Source organism: Siphateles boraxobius, unplaced genomic scaffold, assembly GCF_051911475.1.
Source record: "Siphateles boraxobius isolate OS27281-9 unplaced genomic scaffold, OSU_SipBor_1 100, whole genome shotgun sequence".
Lineage (NCBI taxonomy): Eukaryota > Metazoa > Chordata > Actinopteri > Cypriniformes > Leuciscidae > Siphateles > Siphateles boraxobius.
Window position 1 is genome coordinate 3,377,501 of NW_027508701.1, and position 8,444 is coordinate 3,385,944.

Consider the following 8,444-nt stretch of genomic DNA (forward strand, 5'->3'; position numbering starts at 1 on the left):
AGACACACACAGATCTCAGGACACACACAGATCTCAGGAGACACACAGAGATCTCAGGAGACACACACAGATCTCAGGAGACACACAGATCTCAGGACACACACAGATCTCAGGAGACACACACAGATCTCAGGACACACACAGATCTCAGGACACACACAGATCTCAGGAGACACACACAGATCTCAGGACACACACAGATCTCAGGACACACACAGATCTCAGGACACACACAGATCTCAGGAGACACACACAGATCTCAGGAGACACACAGATCTCAGGAGACACACAGATCTCAGGACACACACAGATCTCAGGAGACACACAGATCTCAGGACACACACAGATCTCAGGAGACACACAGATCTCAGGACACACACAGATCTCAGGACACACACAGATCTCAGGAGACACACACAGATCTCAGGAGACACACAGATCTCAGGACACACACAGATCTCAGGACACACACAGATCTCAGGACACACACAGATCTCAGGACACACACAGATCAGGCTCAGGGCTGTTCCTTTAAACAAGCCATACGTCTAACACTGCTACACTACCGTGCTACCCAGCATAACATTTTCCCCTCTCTGGGGGGTTCAAATATGAAAGGTTGAAACATAGTCCTTCAGGTAATCAGGGCGTGCCCTCGTGCGCACTGGCCGTGGTGTGGAGGCTGAAGACAGGGGCAGCGGCGAAAGTGATGGGGGTACTGGGTGTGACAACGAGGGAGTATCTTCAGGCTGTGCGGCTGATTTAGGTAAGGAGTCCTCCTGCTCCGCTCTGGGTGGCATTATGTCCCCACTGTTCTGAGTTGAGGTTGCAGGAGGTGCTGGCACACAGATCTCAGGACACACACAGATCTCAGGAGACACACACAGATCTCAGGACACACTCGCAGAGCTGGGAGATGACTGGATCCTGTTCTGAGGCTGCCTTCAGATCCTCTAGAGTGACCGCCGTTTGCCTGTGGGTGATACAGGGCTGTGCGGATGTGTCGAAAATCCCCCTGTTCTCCAGGTATGAAGTTAACTCCAAAGATACAAACTGTGGACCATTGTCGGTGGTAATGGTCTGTGGTAGGCCCCAGCGGGAAAAAAGGGACTCCAGAAAGTCCAAAATGACCTGGGAAGTGACAGAGCCGGTAGTGGTCAGCTCAGGCCATTTGGAGTGTAAGTCATACATTACGACCAAGAACCGCTGATAGGGGGGGGCACCGTGGATCTCGCCGCATATGTCTAATTGCAGATGCTCCCATGGCTTTGAGGGCCAGGCCAGAGGTTGCAGGGGTGGTGGGGGTCGGCGGACGGTTTTTCCACTCACGAGGCATGCTGGGCATTCTTTAACAAGGGCTTCAATGTCTTTGTCTATGCCTGGCCACCACACCAGGTCGCGGCATCTCTGTTTAAGCTTTACTATGCCCAGGTGGCCCTCGTGTGCCATGGCCAGCACGTGGGCGCGAAGAGCCCGTGGAATCACAGTGCAAAGCCCACGTGCCACACATGTCTCATTCCAACAAGAGAGCTCCTGCTTGACCCTAGAAAAGGCCAACAGCTCCTCTGATAGTTCCCTTGGCCATCCCTGACGAATGTAGGTGCAGAGCTGGGAGATGACTGGATCCTGTTCTGAGGCTGCCTTCAGATCCTCTAGAGTGACCGTGGACTCGAGCGGAGTGTGTAGCATGTAAATAATCTCACTTTCGATGTGGTTGACGCTGGTGGGCGGGGCCTGGGCAGGAATTGACCGAGAGAGAAGGTCTGCAACGACATTATCCCGGCCTGGGGTAAACTGAAGAGTGTAGTTGTATTGGCGGAGGCGGTCATACCAACGATGCAGTCTCAGCAGCTTGTGACCGGTGCCTGTAGAGGAGAGCAGAGCTGTCAATGCCTGGTGGTCTGTTCTCAGCGTAAACTGGCGGCCATAAAGGTAGAGGTGCCATCTCTCGCAAGCCCACATGCAAGCGAGTGCCTCCCGTTCCCCAACTGAGTACCTTTGTTCGGTTTGGTTCAGAGCCCGGGAGGCGAATACCACAGGACTCTCCACGCCATTCTGTACTTGTGATAGTACGGCACCTATCGCCATGGCCGAGGCGTCACAGGTGACCAGGGTGTGACTAGATATGTCAAAATGCGCCAACACCGGAGGTGAGGTAAGTTGAGCTTTAAGAGTTTGCACTGCCTTGGTGCATTCTAGAGACCAGACCCACGGCTCATCTCTCCGAAGCAGCTGGCGCAGTGGGGCTGTTATGGCTGAATACTGGGGCATGAACTTCATGTAGTAGCCCGTCATGCCCAGAAATGAAGCGAGCTGGGCAGCCGAGGTCGGTTCGGGAACGGAGAGGATGGCCTCCACATTAGACTGAAGGGGAGAGATGCCCTCAGTGGAAAGTCGGAAGCCTACATATTCAATGGCCGGGACCGCAAAAACAAATTTGCTGCCATTGAGGGTTAAATTGTGCTTGGCTAGGGCTTTGAACACACTTTGCAGACAACTGTCATGGATAGCAGTAGTAGCACCATGTACCACCACATCATCAAGGTAAATAACCACACCTGGTATACCTGCAAGCACTGAGGTCATGACCTTTTGAAAGCAGGAGGGGGCGGAGCTAAGGCCAAACGGCATCCTCTTACAGCGGAAAACACCGAGGTGTGTAACGAAGGCCGTGAGGTTTCTGCTTTCAGGGTGGAGGGGCACCTGGAGATAGCCCTCTCTGAGATCCAGTTTTGAAAAGACAGTGGAGCCGTGAAATTGTGCCGTGAGCTCCTCAGACGTGGGCAACGGGTATCTGTCTGGGATGACTGCTTTGTTTACTGTGCGGAGGTCCACACAGATGCGCAGAGCCCCTGTTTTCTTTCTGACCACAACCAAATTCGAAATCCATTGTGAAGCATCAACCGGCTCGATGATACCGGCATCCAGCAGCCGCTGCAGCTCAACGAACACTCCATCCCTCAGGGCCAGTGGAATACGGCGCAGTGGCTGGACGACTGGAGTCACAGAGGAGTCAATGAGGGGTTGATGCGCAAAGGCAGACAGACAGCCCATCCCTTCAAACAGTGATGACGACTTCTGATGCGGTCCGGCAGCGACAGTCATGATGGCAGCCCCTCCTGTGTCAATGAGTGAAAATCCCAATGCCATGAACAGATCCAGCCCCATTAAATTCGCCCCTCGTCGGGCCACATTGAAAACAAAGGATGGCAAGGCCCTAGTGCCATAGCGAACAGTCACTGTGATGGACCCCAACAGGTCAATTTTTGAGTCACCATACCCATGTAGGACAGTAGTGGGCGTAGACAGTGGACAGAAATGGAAGAACTTATGGTATGTACTGGCATTTAGGAGGGAGACACTTGCGCCTGTGTCTAACAGCAGGGGAATACACACTGTGTTTATATTCACTGTACATGACTTGAACTGCATGGGCCCCGATGTTACATGGCGAATTATGGTGGGTGAACCACGGGGAGTGTGTCCATCCGACCTGGAGGGGGCAGAGCGGCACATTTTTGCAAAGTGATTTTTTTTTCCACAGTTACGACATGTTTGGTTATTAGCTGGACAGTTCTGGGCTCTGGTGGCATGTGTGTTTGATCCACAGTTACCACAGGAAAGCTGCCTTTGACGCTGACACGGCCCTTGTTGTCTTGTGAGATGCATGACTGAGTCTGGGGCTGTGTCTGTTACATCCAACCCAGCGCTAGATGGCTGCTGCTGTTGCTGCTCATGTGACTGTGCACTTATGCGAACTGCTTGGCTTAATGATAATTCTGTCCGTGTTAATTTAGCTGCACATTCAGCTGCACTTTCAATTTGGAATGCAATGGCAACAGCCCTAGCTAGTGTCAAATCATCTGATTCGAGTAGTAACGTCTCCCTGATTTTAGACTGTGTAGTGTGCTCAATCAGCTGATCTCGTACCATCTCGTCCGTCAACGCGCCAAATTTGCAACGGCTGGCTAAACCTTTCAGGTTAGAGACGTACTGATGGACAGACTCACCCGGGAGTTGATGTCGTTGTCTAAACATAAACCGTCTCAATAAAGCACTCTGTGGAGCAGCAAACTGGTCTGTTAAAAGTTGAACTGTCTCTGCATAGTCTGTATCGGTCCCGTTGCCGGTTAACGTCTCCAGTACGCGTTGTCCCTCGACTCCTAAACAGTGCCTCAGCAAAGCTGTTTTCCGAACTCCACTCATGTCGGCTAGTCCCGTAGCTTGAAGGTACGTTTCAAAAGACTTATGCCAGCGATTCCACGGTATTGTGGAATCGGGAAGTGCGAGGAAAGGAGGTGGAGGAGGAAGAGAAAATTCAGCCATCCTTGTCGCCAAATGTTGTATATAAAATAGGACGCTGGACAAGAGGTTAATGCATACAACTCACTTTACTTTTAGAAAAAAACGGAACTGCCATTTCAGACCAAAACAGCTGCATACTCTACATGCATCAAGGCGTTACCAAACGAACACAGATGAACTTGTCCTGAACGGACATAACAATCGTGTCGCTGGTCGTGTGAATTATATTCGGATTAAGTTTTCCCCCGTGTCTCAGCTTCATGCATTACATTATTTGCAACAATAGCCATATTATCAATAGATAAAATAGTTTCATGTAAATAAACATGTTGGCCAATATTTTGAATTGTACTCATTTGGCAACTGTTTACCATAAAACATTCATTAAGGCATATAATGGCACACAAATATTCTCAAAGCAAAAACAACAAACAGAGATGGTGTTCAAAGAGGTCGAGGAACCTACTGGTGGATTTCATTCATTTCATACTGTTACCTTTTGTAATAAATTCTGCATTAGTCATGTACCTGTATAGTAGTTCTCTGAAAAGATTAGCTAATAGTGAACTAACACATTCAACTGAGCGATATTACTTACTAATTTAGAGTTTATTGTTAATAGTAGTTACTAGAATGTTAATATTGTGTTACTCCTGTTTTGATTTCCTTTACTGAAGGAACAGTGTTATTAAATGTCTCTCTCTAATATATAGCATTGGCAAGTCTGATTCGTTGTAGTGAATCAGTTCGGATGAGTTTTAGTGTACATTTATTTCTCTAATCAAGATTCATTCATTCAAATCCCTTGTTTCTGAGACGGATAAATACTGCTCTGATTGAATTAGGAATTGCTTTAATGTAGTTTGTCGTGTCTCACTAGTGTTTCAGGAGAAGCTGGCCATCGATGAACTGCTTTATATCTCGAGTTATATCTCGAGTTTGTCTGACAGATTTCATTCATTCGTAAAAACGTTCCTCCTCTTTTTCAGTCTCTTTCTCAAGAACATCCCGCACTCTGTTGGATCTTCTCTTTTCTGGTGAACCAGCAAGAAGAAAATGCACACCAAATTAAATTAATACATGCATTAATTTTTACACACCTTATATTGTACTTTGTTAGAAATTTGACTTGGTGTAACTTTTCCATCTAAATCAATCCTCTGAAGAACATATAATAAAACAATAACAATAAACAAATTATTTTCTCAAACACACACAAAGACAAAGATAGTGTAACAATATTATTATAAATATGATCTAAAAACCTCACTGCATTCATCAAACAAAGTGAAGACAAAGCGTATCTTTCCATACTCGCATCATTCCCCAGTGAAGTCCAGCACTTTACTCAACTTTACTCAACTTCACTCAACTTTACTCAACTTTACTCAACTTACTGAACTTCACTCAACTTTACTGAACTTTACTCAACTTTACTCAACTTTACTCAACTTACTGAACTTTACTCAACTTCACTCAACTTTACTCAACTTTACTCAACTTCACTCAACTTCACTCAACTTCACTCAACTTTACTCAACTTCACTCAACTTTACTCAACTTCACTCAACTTTACTCAACTTCACTCAACTTTACTGAACTTCACTCAACTTCACTCAACTTCACTCAACTTCACTCAACTTCACTCAACTTTACTCAACTTTACTCAACTTCACTCAAGACATACACTATTAATATACTGTGCAATCAACACATCAAAACAAATGAACTACAGGCCTACATTAAGGCATTCACTATTCTCTATCAACCAATATTAAAGGCATTCATTTAAAACTTAAAAGCAATAAGCCATTAAAATCAAAATAAATAAATAAACGTTATTAAAATGGTACAGAAAAGTACATGTTATACATCGAAATTAAAGGCAGTCAAAACATAACTCACATTTACAATAACTTCATGCTTAATACTCACATTTATGTGTGTTTGTATTTCCTCCCGGCAATTTAAAAGACGTGATGATAATTTAGTTTTCAGTTTAGTCAGTACAGAAATTGTACAGTCTTTGTACGATAAAAGCATAAACTGTAACGCACATCATATCCGCCTTTAAACGTCACAGACACGCGTGAAACAGAAATAAGTGCCATAATTCTGAATATAGGATTATATAGAATATAACCTCTGATTTAAGGGACTTCCACAGACACACAACAGCTACAAGTGTGCACTATGCAAGCACTGTATACAGGATTCACCCTATTATACTTTATCGACACAGATTGATAAGTCAAACAGCACACAGCCATTCACAAATAGTCTATAAATAGGCTGTCTTTGAGTTCACTTGGACAAGGGTTAAATTACTCGTCAGGCTACAGAAGAATACCATAATTCATCCGTTCAGTTAGGCCTAAGACATCGAGAGTCACGCAGACCTATAATAACCCAGCCACAACACATAACTGGGAATAAGATGCCTTACCTTAACACAGAATGGATAGCAAGGACTCCGCGCGCAGATCAAGGGCCTCCAATGTTTATATTTATTTATGCTTCCCAGAGAACTACTGAAAATTTTCATAATTCATACAAAACTAATCAATAACCAATGCAGGATAAATGACTAGCACTACATTAACATTTGAACTGCGACTGTAAACGAATACACAAGGTTGTTTACATTATCAATATGTAATAGCACAGCAGACTTATGATTTGGGAAAGCTGTTAATAATTGGCCTATGCTGTCTATTTATCAACTGTCATGATTCTGCCATCATGTCTTTTGATTTCTCTGGTCTGGTGGCAGAGTCATGACAGACCCATGTTTTGTGTACAAGAGTACACTTGTGTTGTCTCGTCACGTAACCCCGCCCCCTTGTTATCCTTGTCTTGTCATTATTGTCTAGTCAGTTTCACCTGTCCTTGTCATTAGTGTTCCCTTTATAATCCCCTTGTGTTTGCTGTCCTGTGTCGGTTCATTGTTTGACTTTGTCATACGTTGTGTGAGTCATTGCTAACTTACCTGTGAGTATCTTTTGAAAGTTTTGTCTAGTGTTTTACTGATCCTGGTTCTGTTATTAGTTTATAGTCTAGTTTGTCAAGAGTTAGTCTAGTTTAGTCTTCCCTCGTCAGAGTTGTGCTTGTTTTACCCCCTCGTGGGTTTTGTTTTCCCCGTTTTCTGTCTACAATAAACGTTCTGTGATTGCATACTGTCTGCGCCTGGGTTCATCAGCCATCCCCATAACATCAACTAAATCATTTTAAAGAAATTAATTTTTAAATGCAGTTGTCAGGACCTTACTTGTCCTGTGGCCAATTTGAATTGGCATTGAATCAATAGAGTCACGGTGACGACTGGAACATATCGAGTCATCAGCCACCCAAATACCATATACAGCTATTACATTATTTAACCTACCTCACAAAAAAATATGTTTTTATGTATTTCTTCTAGCTCATATATATATATATGATCATGTAGTAACACTTGAGTCATTACTAGTTAGTTCCCATGAACTTCACTTTAGAATACGGATCCGAAAACAAATCACTGAAAAGCTCCGTGGACACACTCACTACAAAACTCTCAACAGTAAACAGTCAACTTACCTCCGTCACCGCTGAGAACAAAGCCATGCAAGAAACCATCCTGGATATACAGTCACGCAGTATGAGAGACAATCTAATCTTCTCCGGCATCCCTGAATCATCCACCGAGGACCCCGAAAAATCTGTTAAGGACTTCCTGATCAACCAGCTCAAACTTTCACCAGAGACTGTAGAGCACATCACTTTCCATCGCGTTCACCGTTTAGGACAGAAACACATCAACTCCACCCGTTCCCGCCCCATCATCGCCAAATTTGAACACTTCAAACAAAAAGTACTGGTACAGCGACAAGGACGACAGCTCAAAGGGACTCATTACGGACTCAACGATCAATATCCACAAGAAATCATCCGCAGACGTAAGCTACTTTTCCCCATCCGTAGGACAATGATCAATCAAGGTAAAAAAGCAATCATCACAGTGGACAAATTATATATTGATGGACAATTATTTAGAGACAAAGACACTACTCCCTGGCTTTACTAATAATTGAAAATAGCAATGTAACATTTCCAATCCGTTTATGCTCAATTTATAGTCAATTCATAATCTTCATATTCTT